Source organism: Chiloscyllium plagiosum, unplaced genomic scaffold, assembly GCF_037043375.1.
Source record: "Chiloscyllium plagiosum isolate Xiang-an unplaced genomic scaffold, Cpla_swu_hap1 HiC_scaffold_21, whole genome shotgun sequence".
Lineage (NCBI taxonomy): Eukaryota > Metazoa > Chordata > Chondrichthyes > Orectolobiformes > Hemiscylliidae > Chiloscyllium > Chiloscyllium plagiosum.
Window position 1 is genome coordinate 67592472 of NW_028270159.1, and position 15447 is coordinate 67607918.

Below are 15447 nucleotides of genomic sequence, written 5' to 3' on the forward strand. Positions count from 1 at the left end.
CTACTCCAGCTGAACAATTTCCTTGTGATTATTGGGCGACAAGAATTGGACGCAGTATTCCAGAAGACGCCTCACCCAATGTCCTATTCAACTTCAACATAATGTACTAACTCCTACGCTCAAAGGACTGAGCAACGAAGGCAAGATGACCTTTTTTTTAACCATTCTGTCTATATGTGAAACAAACGAACAAGAATTATGTACCTGCATCCCCGGCCACCGTGTTCCACAACACTATGCAACGCCCTATCACAAAAAGTGAAATTGGAGTAGGCTTTCACGAATTTTTGAAGGTGATTGCACAAGGGATCAAGTGCTCTCGAGGGCTTAGAGATACATTCTGTTCTTGACCGTAGGTGGGAATATAAGAGCAGAGAAGTGATGCTGGAAATTTAGCAACTGCCTGTTCAGAGAAGAGTCAGAGGACTGGCCACAAGTTTGGTCATTGCAGTAAACTTTTTTTTCGGAGGAATGATAAAATAAAGGACGGAGGGCTGAAATAGACCATGTGGCCGATCACGTCTGGATCAGAACTCAATCCGATCTTCGCTGACAATGCCTCAAGTCAGCCTGGCACGTTCCTTGGAGGGGAACCTGCAGATGGAGTCATTCGATGCATAAGTCCATAAGACAATAGAGCAGAAATTAAACCATTCAGCGCAGTGAGTCTGCTCTGCCATTAAATCATGGCATATATCTTTCTAAACCCAATTCTCCTGCTTTCGCCTCATAAACCTTGATCTCCTTGACAACTACGCTGCTACATACCTCAGTCTTACATATAATCAAAGACCTGGCTTCCACAGCCTTATCTGACAATGAATTCCATACATTCACCACTTCCTGCCTGAATAAGTGTCTCTTATTACTTTTCTCAAATGTCTTCGCTTTTCTCCAAGGCCGTGCCTTTCGGTTCTAGTCTCTACTAAAAATGGAAACACCTTCCCAGCATCCACTAATTCCAGGCCATTCACGATTCTGTAAGTACCAATTACACTTCCTCTTATCCTTCTAAACTTATGGGTATAGACCCAGAGTCCTCAAACGTTCCTCATGTGTCAAGCTTTTCATTCCTGGGACCATAATGGTGAATCACCTCTGAACACACCGCAGGACCAGGGCATCCTTCCTGAAATTTGAGGACCAAACGTGCGCACAGTAATCCAGATGTGGTCTGACTTGACCCTTATAGAGCCTCGGAAGTGCATCCCTGCTTTTATATTCAAGTATTCCAAAATTAAATGTCATCATTGCAATTATCTTCCTAATTACAGATTCAACCTGCCCTGCATGTCCATATCCTTCTGCAGCATCCCCGCCTTCTCGTGCTACCTGTCCTTCTGTCTTTGCATTGTCTGCAAATTGACACACATTGCCTTCAGGTATTTTATCTAGATCGCTAATGGAGAAAATGAAAAGTTGTGGTCCCAACACAGCCTTGAGGAACGCCACTTGTCACCAGCTGTCATCTTGAGAAGGATTCTTTTGTTCCTAATCACTGCATTTTGTCCTGTGAGCGCACCTTGCCACTGATATCATGGGCCCTTATCTTATTCAGTAGCCTCCTGTAAATATCAAAGGCCTTCATAAAGTCCAGACATATAACATCCATTGGCTCTCCTTGGTCTACCTTCCTTGTTACTTCTTCAAAGAGGAAATCTTCCAGATTTGTCAAGCATGTCTTCCCCTTGATGAAAACATGCTGATTTTGCGTTATTTTGACAGACACTTACAAGTATTCAGAAATTTCTTTCAACGCAATGGATTCCAGGACCTTATCCACAACCAAGATTCGGCTGATTGGTGTGTAATTTTCCAGCTTTTGTGTGGTTTCTTTTTAAAATGGGGTGTCACGTTTGTGATTTTTTGGTCCTGTAGCACCCTTCCTGATTCTACCAATTCCTGAAAGTTCTCCACTAACGTATCCACTATTTCTTCAGTTGTCTACCTTATAACTCTGTAGGGTACTCCATCTGATCCAGATGATTTATCCACCTTCAGGCCATTCAGTGTTTCTTGCACTTTCTCAATGATGGCCACTAGACTCACATCTGTTCCCCCGTTCTCTTGTATGTTTGGGTATAACTCATGTCTTCCACCGTGAAGACTGGCACAATGTAATTATTCAGTTCCTCAAATATTTCCTTGTTCCCCACTACTATCTGTCAAGTGTCATTTTCCAGTGGCCTATTGTCCACTTCTACCTCTCTTTTGCGTTTATATGAACAAAGAAACAACTGCAGTCTTCCTTTATATTAGTAGTTAGCTTACATTTAATCTCCTCCCTACTCATTTGTTTTGTTATTGCCCTTTGTGGGTCTTTGTGAGCTTCCCTATGCTCTGATTACCCACTGCCCTTCGCCACATTATATATTTTCTCTTTTGCTTTTATGCTATCAATGACTTCCTGAGTCAGTCATGGTTGCCTCAACCACCCTGCACCATACCTCAATTTCCACAGGATGTGTCTCTGATGTGTCTGCTAAATTACGCTCAGACAATCCTGCCATTGCACTTCTACTTTCCTGCTTTCTTGCTAGGGTCCTTTCTCACCAATTTCAGCCAGCTTCTACCTCATGCCTCTGCAATTGCCTTTATTCAACTTTAGCACCGTTAATGGGCACAGTGTTTAGCACTGTTGCCTCACAGCGCCAGAGACCCGGGTTCAACTCCCGCCTCAGGCGACTGACTGTGTGGAGTTTGCACATTCTCCCCGTTTCTGCGTGGGTTTCCTCCGGGTGCTCCGATTTCTTCCCACAATCCAAAAAATATGCAGGTTCGGCGAATTGGCCATGCTAAGTTGCCCGTAGTGTTAGGTGAATGTAGGGGAATGGGTGTGGGTGGGTTACGCTTCGGCGGGTCCGTGTGGACTTGTTGGGCCGAAGGGCCTGTTTCCACACTGTAAGTAATCTAATCAAATCTTATCTACTTCTGATTGTATATTCTCTCTCTCAAATTACAGGGTAAATTCAATCATGTTATTATCACCGCTTCCTAAGGGTTCCTTCATCTTCATCTCCCTTGTCACGTCTGCCTCATTGCACAACTCGAAATCCAGTATTGCCTGTTCCCTACTTGGCTCCACCACAAGCTGCTCCAAAAGTCCATCGCGTCGACATTCCACAATTGAATTGAATTGAATTTATTGTCACGTGTATTGAGGCACAGTGAAAAGCTTTATCTTGCGAACAATACAAACAGATCTCAGTGTTAAGTAGCATAGATGTATAAATAATATGTAAACATATACTAGGTTGGCCTTTGTGATTGTCCGGGCCAAGTTCACCACTCGCTGTAGACATCTCCAATCTTGAATGGTACAGGTGCCATACCAGGTACTGATACATCCAGACATAATAATCTCAATGGCGCACCTATAAAAATTGGCTAATGTATTCGCAGTGGTGATTCAAGTGATCATCGTTTTTTTTTAATTTCGACCACCTCTCGAGAGTTACCATCATCAGACATATATCCCTCTTCAGTCCATGTCCACCATCCACAGGGACCATTCCCTGCAGGAAACTCTGTTGCACTCTGCCTTCACTCCCAACACCTGAACCAACTGGCCCCATGGAGTCTTCCCTCTGCATCGCTGATTTTGTGACACATAAATGCATAGAGCCTAAAAACCCGAGCAAGATTAGGCTGTCTGGCCCTTCAAGCCTACTCCACCATTCAATGACATCATTGCTGATCTTTCTAACGACTCAAATACGCTTACGCACCCTCTCACTGTATCCCTTATTTCATTTATTGTTCAAAAAAAGTATTGCTCTTAAAAAAATTTGTTGCACTAGCGTTAACTTCTTCGCTGGGCAAGGTATTCCATATGTGAACATCCGTTTGGGTGAAGAAGGTCCTTCTGAACTCAGTCCTAAATCTGCTCCCTCTAACCCTGTGGCTATGCCCTCCTGTCCAAACTTCACCCACAAGTGGAAGCATCCTTTATAATTCTCTCTAATCTATTCTGTTCAATGTTTTATGTTTCAGTAAGATTGCCCCCTCATTTTTCTAAATTCCAAAGAAAGTAATCCTAATGTATGCAGTCTCTCTTTATAGGCTAACCCCCTCAACTCCGGAATCAACCCAGTGAACCTCCTGTGCATCCCTTCCACCACCAGTGTTCGTTCTCAAGTAAGGGGAACAAAAGTGCACACAGTACACCAAGGATAACCTCACCAGCACCTTGTACAGCTGCAACATAACACCTCTGTTTGAACCTTCAGGAGCCTACGTTACACCTGACCAATTTCTATCGCGATGCCCTGCTATTTCTTCCTTGATAATACACTCAAGCATCTTCCCCACTGCAGAACTTAAGCTAACTGATCAATAATTCCCAATGTTTTATCCATCTCCACTAGCTGTTTTCCAATCACACTAGCTGTTTTCCAATCTGCTGGGACTGCCACGCAGCCTAGTGAATTTGAAAATTGCCACTAATGCACTTGCTGTTTCTCCCGCCATCTCCTTTAATACCCTGAGATGCATTCCCTCACGGCCAGGAGACTTGTCCATCCTCATCTCCATTAGCTTGCCTGACACTACCTCTTCCGTAATAATGTTTGTTTCCAGGTCCTCACCTACATTTGTCTCTTTGACACTTACTGGCATGTTATTAGTATCCTCCACTGTGAAGACTGACACAAAATACCTGTTCAATGCCTCGGCCATTTCATCACATCACATAACTAAGTGCCCCTTCTCATCCTCAAAATTCCCAACCTTTAGTTGGGCCACTCTTTTTTCTTTTTATATTTATATAAGAACTTTTGCTATCCGCCTTTGTATTCTTTACTAGTTATTTTTCCTCATCTTTAATATTTTCCCAATCTTCCAGTTTCATGATGTTCTTGGCCGTTTGGTATGCCTTCTCTTTCACTTAGATAGCCTCCCTTATTTCCTCAGACACACAGGGCAGATTATCCCTTTACTTACAGTCCTTCCTTTTCACTGAAATATACTTTTGCTGAGCAATTCCACAAAATAATCTTTAATGGAAGTCCTCCACTGCCCGATATCTGTCCCACCATATAACCTTTGTTTCCAGTCTACCATAGCCAGGTGCTCTCTCGTTCTATTCTTGTGCCCCTGCACATGCACAGGGCCCTGGTATTAAATTTTATCTTCACACTCCCCATCTGAATTCCAAGTTCTGCCATACTGTGATCACTCGCCCCAGAAGGATCCCTAACTATGAGATCATTAATTATTTCTGTTCCAATACGCAGGACCAGATCGAGGGTTGCTTAATCTCTCGTCGGTTCCATTGCATACTGTTCAAGGAAACTATCACGGGTACACTCAACGAACTCCTCCTCAAAGGTACTGTGACTGAGCTGCTTCGACTAAAATCCCTCATGATAATAGCCGACCCATGTTTACAGGCATTCTTTGTTTATTGCCTTCACCAATGTGATGTTATTATTTACTGGCCTAGAGACTGCACCAATCAGTGATTTTTCTTCAGAAAATTTCTTCTTTCCACGCAAATTAATTCAAACTCATTCTCCATCGAACTTATCGCGTCTCTCCACACTGCCCTGATGTTGGCCTTGTATAACAGAGAGACACCATCTTCTTTACACTGCTGTCTGACCTTCCAAGTAATCTCGTACTCCTCGATATTGAACTCGCAGTCCTGGCCATCCTTTTGCCGTGTCTCTCTAATGTCTATTAAATCATTTTCATTCTTGTTGATTTGTGCCATTAGCTCTTCAACCATGTTACAAATGCGACGAGCATTCAGGTGAAGTGCTTTTTGTTAGGTTTCTTGTCCTTATGATTTCTGTAATAATATCTCATTTTGCTTGTTGTCTCTCCTCACCTGTCCATTGACGTCTTCTCTCCTCTGTTTCCAAAGGCCCAACACGCCCAACACATGAACTGCACTTCACGCAATCCACTCTACGGCAATCACTGCTCGCAATGTGGTTTCCATTATTTTGGGAAACGAAGTTTGGACTGGGTGACCACACTGCAGAACATCCAAGTTCTGTCTTCAAGAAGAGTTACAGCGAACCTCAGCACATGCTGGAAGCACGCCACCTCTGTTTCTATTTGGGGAGTCTGCAGCTTTCCAGGCCTCATATCAATTTATTTTTTTAGAGCCTCAACTCTCCCATGTCCTATCCCCCTATCCCACACGCCAGGCCTTGTTGTCAATTGGCCTTCCATAACACTCTACATATGGTTCGCCACTAACAGTCTCCATTAACAGCTATTCACCCTGCTCGCCAGATCATCATCCATTCCTTTGTCCAACTATTCTTCTCTCTATTTGAACTCTATCCCGATCTCTCGTTTACTACTTTCCCTCTCCCAACCGCCACTATATCTTCTGCAGATAGACCAACATTTTCCAAGCTATCGTCAGTTCAGAGGAATGGTCACTGGAATCGAAATGTTAATTCGGATTTCTTTTTTTAGATGCTGAGTTTTTCGAGCACCATCTGGTTTTGGTCTGGTTCGAGTCGGATACTTTGAATGTTCGAGGAAGAATGACTGTGCATGGCCTGGCAGAAGAATGATACTGTGCTTGTGCAATGATCCCCTGCACAGAATACAGAACTCTGTTCCTGTTGAAAAGTTCTCTTGTGGGTAGTTCCCATTACAAGGTGCGCAATCGGCATGGACTTCTTAGGTAGATGAAGACAGCAATCATTTGTGCCACAGTTCTCTCCTGGATGTGATGAACAGCAGAGAGAAAAGCAACCCTCGTGTCAGATGTGAACGGAATGGAGTCCACGCAGGAGGTGTAATCAAGTGACGGGTTTTTTTTCAGATAGAAAACGCTTTCTCACTGTAACAATATGCCATTGGGTATCAAAGCTTTACGGTTTATAGGCGCAAAGGCTGAAAACAGCGTTTTCCAGTTAAAATGCGTGAATGTGTTCCCGCTAGTGTGACAGTACAGTTGTGTATAGTTGTAAATAGGATGACTGGATGACTCAATTTACACATTCAGCTGGCGAACAGTCCTGTTGTGGGAAGACATCTGTATAGAATGCAGGAAGACGCACTGAGAGGTTCCTAATCAGTTTCATCTAGGGACTGAGACAATATTGGAGGTTTTGAGAGTCTTAAACATGGACAAATCCCCAGCTCGGAGTGAAGTTATATCTCACGTTGCTCTGTGAGACAAAGGAGCAATCTTAGGAGTATGGACCAATGTTTCACATTCCTCTTTGGCCACAGGGAAGTTGGTCGAGGACTGAAGGACTACTAATGGGGTTCCATTTTTTAACAAGGCAGTTAGAAACAAACCAAGGAAATACAGTCAAGTGAGTATCACAGGAGTGGGGGGAAACGTTCGTAGATACCTCTGAATGAGATAATTAATTCGGACTTGTCCTGGCAAGGTTTGATAAAGGAGTCAGCATGGTGTTGTCCGAGGAGGTGATGCTTAACAGATATGTTTAAAAGTTTTGGTGAAGTGATCAGATTTTTAAATGAGGGGAGTGAACATGATGTACTGTATGTGGGTTTCAGCGAGATCCCACACGGGAGACTGACAACAGGGTAAAAACATAAGCAATTCACGATCACGTGGTGTCAGAGAAATTCATTCCAATGGATCAGAGACCAGATACTACGCTGGCAAGCAGCTTGATTAAACAAATTGACATTGTGGGAAAGAAATTGACCAGGCTGACACAGAACTGATTCTCCACACAGATGGCCAGAATGTTCTAACCCAAGCAGTGGGTGCAGACAGTTTTCATAGGGGTACAACACAAAGGTGATAATTGTAAAGCAGTAACAGTACAGTGGTGAAAATTGTAAAGCGATTAAAACAAGAATAAACTGAATGGAATTTAAACAAACGTCTGGCAGTACTAATTCATTTGTAATTGACACTGGATATTCCAGCCATCTCCTGATTTAGGTGAGAATGTCTTCTCGAGTATTTCCTGTCTCCACGAGTATGTGTAAATGTTCCTTTTCCTGGCTTTGAGTTCTGTCCATTGTGCTCCTCCTGGAAGCAAAGTCTTCCGGGGTCTCTCCGTCTGCCTCTTTGTTTATGCGCCACCGGTTTATATGGGAAACGAGCCTGCACTTAGGGGATTCGGACTGAAGTGATGATCGAGCCTAGGAGCTTACTGTGTAGGCTGTTTGAGAAATGTATTATCTGGTCTGGGAGTAGATTAGAATGTCTGGATTCTATATTCGCCTCTTTGACCAAGACTGAGGCATTGTGGGTGTGTTCTCTGTGTGTTGGCAGGCATGATGTCTATGTTTCGCTGACATACTTCTGTGTTTTTTTTGTGGTTATGCTATGGGTGGGTAGTGTAGCAGATGTTCTCCCACAGTTCACCCTTCCTTTGTTAAGACCATGTTGAAAAAGTGCAAAATATCCTGGACCGGAGAGGCTATCAGGTGGTGGGGTTGGTGTCAGAGGGGTAGTAGTCAGTGTCTGAATCTGACCAAGCGTAGTTTGTGTCAGGGGAGAAGATATCACTCCAGCGAACTTGTACAAGCTGGGTTATGAGGAAGGCAGGTGTAACAGTGCTGTACAAAACCGGCTGCAGCACATATGGAGACCCATAGCCAGGATAATGATACCCACAACCGCAAAATGTGATATTAGTTTCTCCAGCAGTTGAGTTCCCCGCGAGCCAAGGCAGAAGGTTGCCCATGTCCACAAGTCCCAGTGGGACTCCGGTTCATTTTGGGTAGCAGCAGCCTGTGGAAAGTGGTGTGTCGGGTCGGTTATATTTTCGCTGGGGTCAGGGATGTAGGTACAGCAGTCTGTGCCAATGAAGGTGCAAGTACCCCTTTTGTGGCCAGCTAGTATTGCAGGGCCAGTCTGTTTTGTAGGGTGACAGTACGAATGGCGACAGCCTCTGCATTCAGCTTGGCAAGAACTTCAGCAGTGGCATGTTATCTCCTCTAGCATGGTGGCATGAAGTGCCTCTATGTCGAGGCGCAGGGTTTCATAAGTGGACACAAAAACGGGGGAGGGGGATATCTCGTCTAGGGCAGTGAGGGAACGTTTTCTGTGGGAATAAGCTTCTGGAAGGGAGATGACTGGGAGTGATAATGGTTTGGTACCGCATACCCACTTGCCAGCCAATGACAACGCCAGCCAGGGTATGTCTTGTGACAGCAGACAAAATAAGTGTCATTGTATGTTCTTAGGTTTGGGTTCCTGTCCAAATATTGTTGAAAATGGAATTGTGGCCACACATGTTGTGGCCAAGTAAATCTAGGATGCTGCACTCTGCTACAGACCAGAGTGCTCCAGTGGTCAAGAGCAGTGAGTTAGTGCATCAGTTCCACCCAGGCACCCATGCGGATGGCTGGCATCTCGTTAGGCACATGGTTTCTCTGCGTGACATCCGTGCGGTGGTGTCAGTGATGGTCAAATTTGGGTGTTCATGTGTGAGGTTCTGGGCTGCGTAGAACCATCCTGTGAATCTGTCTAGGTGGTATCCTGCGGATTTCCAGTAGTCTGAGCTATGAGCCACACAAATGGCCGGTCTGGTTAGCAGACTGAGCGTTGTGATCCCTGGGACCTGTCCAGTTTCAGTCACAATTCTGCCATCTCTGCAGTGTTGTAATGGACTGCGCCCTGGGGAATGCCGCTGTGGGAATGTTCAGGGATACGGGCACAGACCCAGCAGCTGGTCTGGTTTACCTTTGGGCACAAATGTGGGTCATGTCAAGGAAAATGCTCACCCGCGGCTCACGGTGGATTAAGTGCCCTGTTCTGTGTGCCCTGTTACCGATCAGTGGTGATGTGCAGGTCAGACTAAAAGTGATTATCCCGATGGCTGCAGCGAGCAGCTGGATCCCTCTGTGGTGTCTGGAGCTGTATCCTGTTCTGCTTGGTTGTCCTTCTGTGGAGGCGGACCGTCTTTCACCGGGTCACATTCTGGTCTCCCTTGGAGCGTGACAGCTGTCGTGGTCGTGAGACAGATCAAGAGTGGTCCTTTGCATCTTGGGGAGAGAGAATCTTTCTGCACGGATTGTCTCCTTACATAGTGCCCAGTTTAAATGGGTGAAGTGGTTCCTGCAGTGGGGTGGACATGGCAGCTTTTTTTTGTTTGCCTTTTTTTGTTGTACCCCCACACTATCGTCTAACTGCGGTAGTGCTTATTTTTTCCCCAGCACCCATGTTGTGTGTGTGCATGTTTGATACACAGTAAAAGATTGAAGGTGCACGAATCTTTCTTCAGTTTCCACCAGCAGGAAGATTAGAAGCACCCAAGTACATCGCAGGTTTTAGCAAATCTTGGTTTAAAGTGATCATTCTACTAATGGCTTGAACGTAATCAAAGACAATTTCCTGTGTTAAGAGCAGCGCTGTATTATTGGCTAGTTTTAGGGGTCCGTAATTTCCGTCATTCGGTTTCCCTGTCCACTTACTGTGTGAAGCACCAGTGGCCGGCCGTCTGGCCAAGCCAGTCCTGTGTCCCGAGTGATTTGGGGGAAGGTGGTTTTGAGGGTGCTGTTCATTCTCTCCAATATTCCTGATGACTGGGGGGTGGTACAGAATGTGGTATCTCCTGGGTATCCCGAGGGCATCACAGTCACCAGTAATGAGTTTCGCGGAGAAATTGGCACCATCCCCTATATGATTCTATGCGCCCTGGGATATAAAACTCTTGAAATAACGTCCTGCAGGATACACTTTATCACTGCTGTGGCGTCATTTTTTTTTAATGGGGAATGACTCTACCCATTTTGAAAACATGTCGACAATAACTAGGACAAATTTTTATTCCTCCTTCTGAGGCGTGTGGGCAAGATCAATTAGAAGGTGGGTGAATGGACCATCAGGAACTTGAATGTAGTCACGTTTGGCCATTGGCTTCCCTGCATTTTTCGGTAGACAGATGAGGCACTGTGACAGCAGAGCTTAGGCAGCTGCAGCGACTCCCGCTGCATACCAGGAATGGCTGACAGCATCTTGCCTGTGTGTTCGATTCGGTGTACCACCAGGCTTTCAGTTGGGCTTTCAGTTAAAAGAGGCAGGGGTGGGTAAGAACCTGTAAGAACAGTGATTGTATGGCAACAATGCGGGCCCATGCGGCCCTCTCTTCTGGCGTGGCAGCTTGCTGATCTGTTGGGACTGCATCGAGAGAGTCGGGGGACTCTGGCGGTTTCACCACCGTGGGGATCTGCAGGGCATAAGTGGCCAGGGGTGGTGCAGATTCCTGGGTGGCTGGATCAGATGTGGCATTTGCTTGGGTGACGGGTTCGGTGGCAGAGTTATTGGCATCACATTTTATAATTGCGACAGCGGCGGGTAGCAGGACTGCTTGTTGGATGTTGGCAATGAGTGCAGCATGATGGAGTGGTCTCCCTGCTAAGCTGATGAACACTCTCTGTTTCCATATTGTGCCAAAGTCCAGAACGACTGCAAATACACATCTGGAATCTGTGTAGATATTGGCTGTGCTACCCTGTGCCAGGAGCCAGGCTCTGGTGAGAGCAAAGACCTCTGCCGCCTGTGTGGACACCCCATCTGGTAATGCAGCTGGTTCGAGAGTGGTGATGAGGGTGCAAATGGCTTGGCCTGCTATTGTGTATTTGTCTGATGGCCGGAAGCAAGTGCCGCTGGTGAAAAGAATCTGGTCCGGGCTTTCTCAGACCGGTCAGGACACCTGCTGAACCAGGCCACAGTGAGGACTGCAGATGCTGGAGATTAGAGTCAAGATGAGAGTGGTGCTGAAAAGCACAGCAGTTAAGACAGCATCCGAGAATCGGGAAAATCAACGTTTCTGGCAGGAACCGTTTGTCAGGAATGCTGAACCAGGTCCAAGCAGTTGTGATTGTCTGCAGAATCATGTTAGGTGAGCGGAATTAGGGTGGCGGGGTTCAAAGCTCGGGCGCGGTGAAGGGAAAGGTTTGCCTAGATCATAAAGCGACCTCATGACCAGTTCTCTGAGTTGGATTGCTGCTGAATTAAGCAGCAGGGAGAGTGACAGTGAAACCAAAACAGTACACGGGTGATCGAGCACAATGGAGGTGGCCTTATCCACTGTTACTCTGGCTGCTTCCACAGTGCACAAACATACGGCATTCTCGTAACTAAGCATTATACAACGCAACAGGGCGACGGAGATCCCCATGAAGCTGTGTTAAAATGCCAGATGCGAACCCTTCTGACTTGGTTACATAAAGTAGGAAGGCATGTGGGTAATCTGGGACTCCCAGAGCAGGAGTGAAGATTAGTTGTTGCTCCAGGTCAGCGAATGTCCGTTGCATTTCACTCTGGCTGGCTGTTCAGGGGAAGCTGCCACCCAGAGAGGTGCATCAATAGCACAATGGACAGGAATTCAGGGCCTGCAGTAGTTTTCCAGCCCCAGAAACACTTGCAGCTGCCTGTTTGTGACAGGTAGGGGAATCTAAGCGACGACAGCCAAGTGCTCCGTGGACAGTGCTCTGAGGCCATAGGAAAGATTGCACTCCAGATATTAGACATTTTGCTGACACAACTGCATTTTCTTGATAAACACCCTATGCCCAACTTGGGCCAGACTGCAGAGCAAGCCCACTGTAAAATGTTTGCATGCAGTAGCGGAGGTGGAAGCCAATAGCAGGCCATCCGCAAATTGGAGGAAGGTGCTGTGGCATGGTAGGTGAAGGGTGGACAGGGTGAGGAGTACTGCAGCAGCATAACATGTGGGGCTCTCCGAATACCCTGATGGAAAACCGGTCTATGTATTTTGGCAGCCGTCATATGTAAAAGCATAAAGGTTCAGGGACAAAGTTAATGGAGAATGAGGCTGAGCAAAGGTCGATCAGCAGACTATCAGCTAGAGCAGGCGGGGATACTAGTCAGGATAGCATTTGGTCCGGGACTACTGGGAGGAAGGGAACAATAATGGCATTGACAAACCTAAGATCTTGCACAAAACACAATTTTCGTGATCTTCCAAGCGTTGGGATAGGTAAGAAGGGAGTGTTGCATGGACTGGTTGTGGGCAGGAGGATTCCTTGTTGAAAAGTGATTCAATAACTGGTTTGATTCCCAATACTGCTGCCGGTGAATCGGGTATTGTTGTATTGATGGCAGGATTGCTCCCTGTCTGAGAGTAACTGTATGTGTTTGGGAGGACAATAACTGGCCTGCATAGTTCTATTGCTGTGCCTACAGTGATTGTGGGAGATCAGCTAATAAGAGTGGGCTCTCGTAGGAGGAGGCAGCGCCTGGGCCTTGTTTTGTAAAAGTAGCTTGGAGTAATGCGGTAGCACAGCGCACACACAACTCGCCCTTCCCAATCAGTGCAAGCTCTACGAAGGGGTCTGTGTCTTGCCCAAACGGTGTGAAATGTATTGTTGGTTGTGCGACACACCCTATCATGGTTGTGAGATCTTTAGGGTGCCGCGTATTCTTAATTATAAAGGGTCTTTGCAGGCCAGTGCAACTTGCTCTGCGCTGAGTTGCACGTCTGCTGCAACACCCTGTGGTCTGACAAAGTATCTGCCAGTGATGGTTAGTGGGGAGTTGAGCTCTAGATGTGAGTCCATGAGTGGAGGATATGTTGATGCTTGTTCTCGGGGGTGGAAGCTGGACAGTGAAATTGACAGACAAAACGGCCTGGCAACAGCACCCACCAGAGAATGGGTGGAGGATGACGGGGTAGTTGATATCCAGGAGCAGAGAGGATCTGCACTCTCCCACACCGCAGTTAATTCTCCAAGAAGCAAACCCACAAGTTCCATTTATTTTTTCGCTTTGAACACGGCAGTTAAACACGCTGCAGCTTTGTTGTTGACCCGCAGAAATGGCACTGGTGGGATTGGAAGCAATGCCCCCTTAGAGCCTGGAACCTGGATCCAGCGGCTGAGACCGCTCGGCCACGGTAATACCCGAAAGCGCGCAAGCTGTTTTCATACATTTTCAATTGTGCGACTGCAAAACAACAGAAGAAAAATCACAGGGAAAGCATTCCGCGATCCTTGACTTGCTCGTATAGCAGCTGGGATATGCCCGACTACAATATTAATTTCACAGCAGATAAAGGTAGCCCATCAATCCACACAAAAATCAATGGAACGCTGAATCTATCTTCTGAGACTCTTTTCAGCTACAAATGTATATGCGAGTGTGAGAATGCATGTTTCGTCATGATTTGATAAAATAGCCGTGACATTACTGGAATGTCGATTCTTGCTTTAGTAAATAATTTTACCCATTGGTCGAAACAGACCAACTTTCACGATAACACGGAACATGAAACACACTGGACTTCAGGGAAAATGCACATAAGTGAGCATGCCGAGTTCCACATCATAACGTGCAGCATAGTTTCAGTCACTGGGACTATTTTGCAGAATAAGCGTCCCAAAGAATGTTTTCTACCTGAAAAGCCGCGGTAGCAGTCCAATCCGAGAAGATAGATCACAATGTCAGCATGCTCATATGTCAGTATGATCTGGCACTTTCCTTGTCTGTTACATTAATCGTGCAACTTGCTGCAGAGATGTCTTCACCAGGACATGAGCGACATGGCTGCCAGCTGAGTTGGAACCCTGTGTGGGAATCGATGGGAAGCGACTCAGTAAATTTTACGAAATTCCATGGTGCTTATTATAGATGCAGTGTCTGTTCACGTCAATCTAAAAGGCAGTTTCTGAACATAGCAACATAAGTCAAAAGGTGATTACCCCACTCCCCACTCCAGAAGATGTCAAAGAGGTGCTAAATGTACGTGAGTGCTCTTTATTCTCGATGTAAAAAGCTCTCCCGCCTGAGTCACCTTCATGTCTCTAATTGTTGAGTGAATCACAATGAAAGAGTTTCACCAGAGGTGCAACTGCCTCACTTTGTTATCCGGCTTCTCCCCTCCCCTCTGCCACTCACTCCCCGTTTACACTTTCCTGCTTTCTGTGATTTAAAGAAAACCAAATAGATGCAATGCCATTCGGTAACCTGTCTGTTATTTCCGCAGTCTCAGTTCCAACATGACTTAGATCTCGGGGCACACCTTAATATGAGTGACGCTATGACAGCACAAGTCCAGAGGTTCCTCTGAAACTGTAAATTCATTCATTGCTTTGCTGACGGAATGAGCCGCTTACGTGCGAAAGCATGATTCAGGACTTCTGGTGCTAACTCTCGCACGTTGAATAACGGCAGACAGCTTCAAAATGAGACCTTTCAGAGACTACTTTAGGGTATATTTGACAGAGAGGCTATATTATGAATCCATGGTGCACCGTGATACCAGCACATCAGCTTTCTCCTTGGCTTTGAAAAGGACCATCTGCGCAAGGAATGCAAATGCGTCACTGCTTTTTGTGGCAGGATTAGAACGCGGGAACTACACTCTTAAACGGAATGGCGTATGTTCAGAAGCAGGTTGGAGAAACACTTAACAACGTTTCGCCCAGTACTTAAAATGGAATTGCATTATTTTTCACCCTGAGAGTCGATTTGCGCGAGTAAATTCAAAGCTGATGGGAAAGCAAACAGGAAATCTCCGTTCT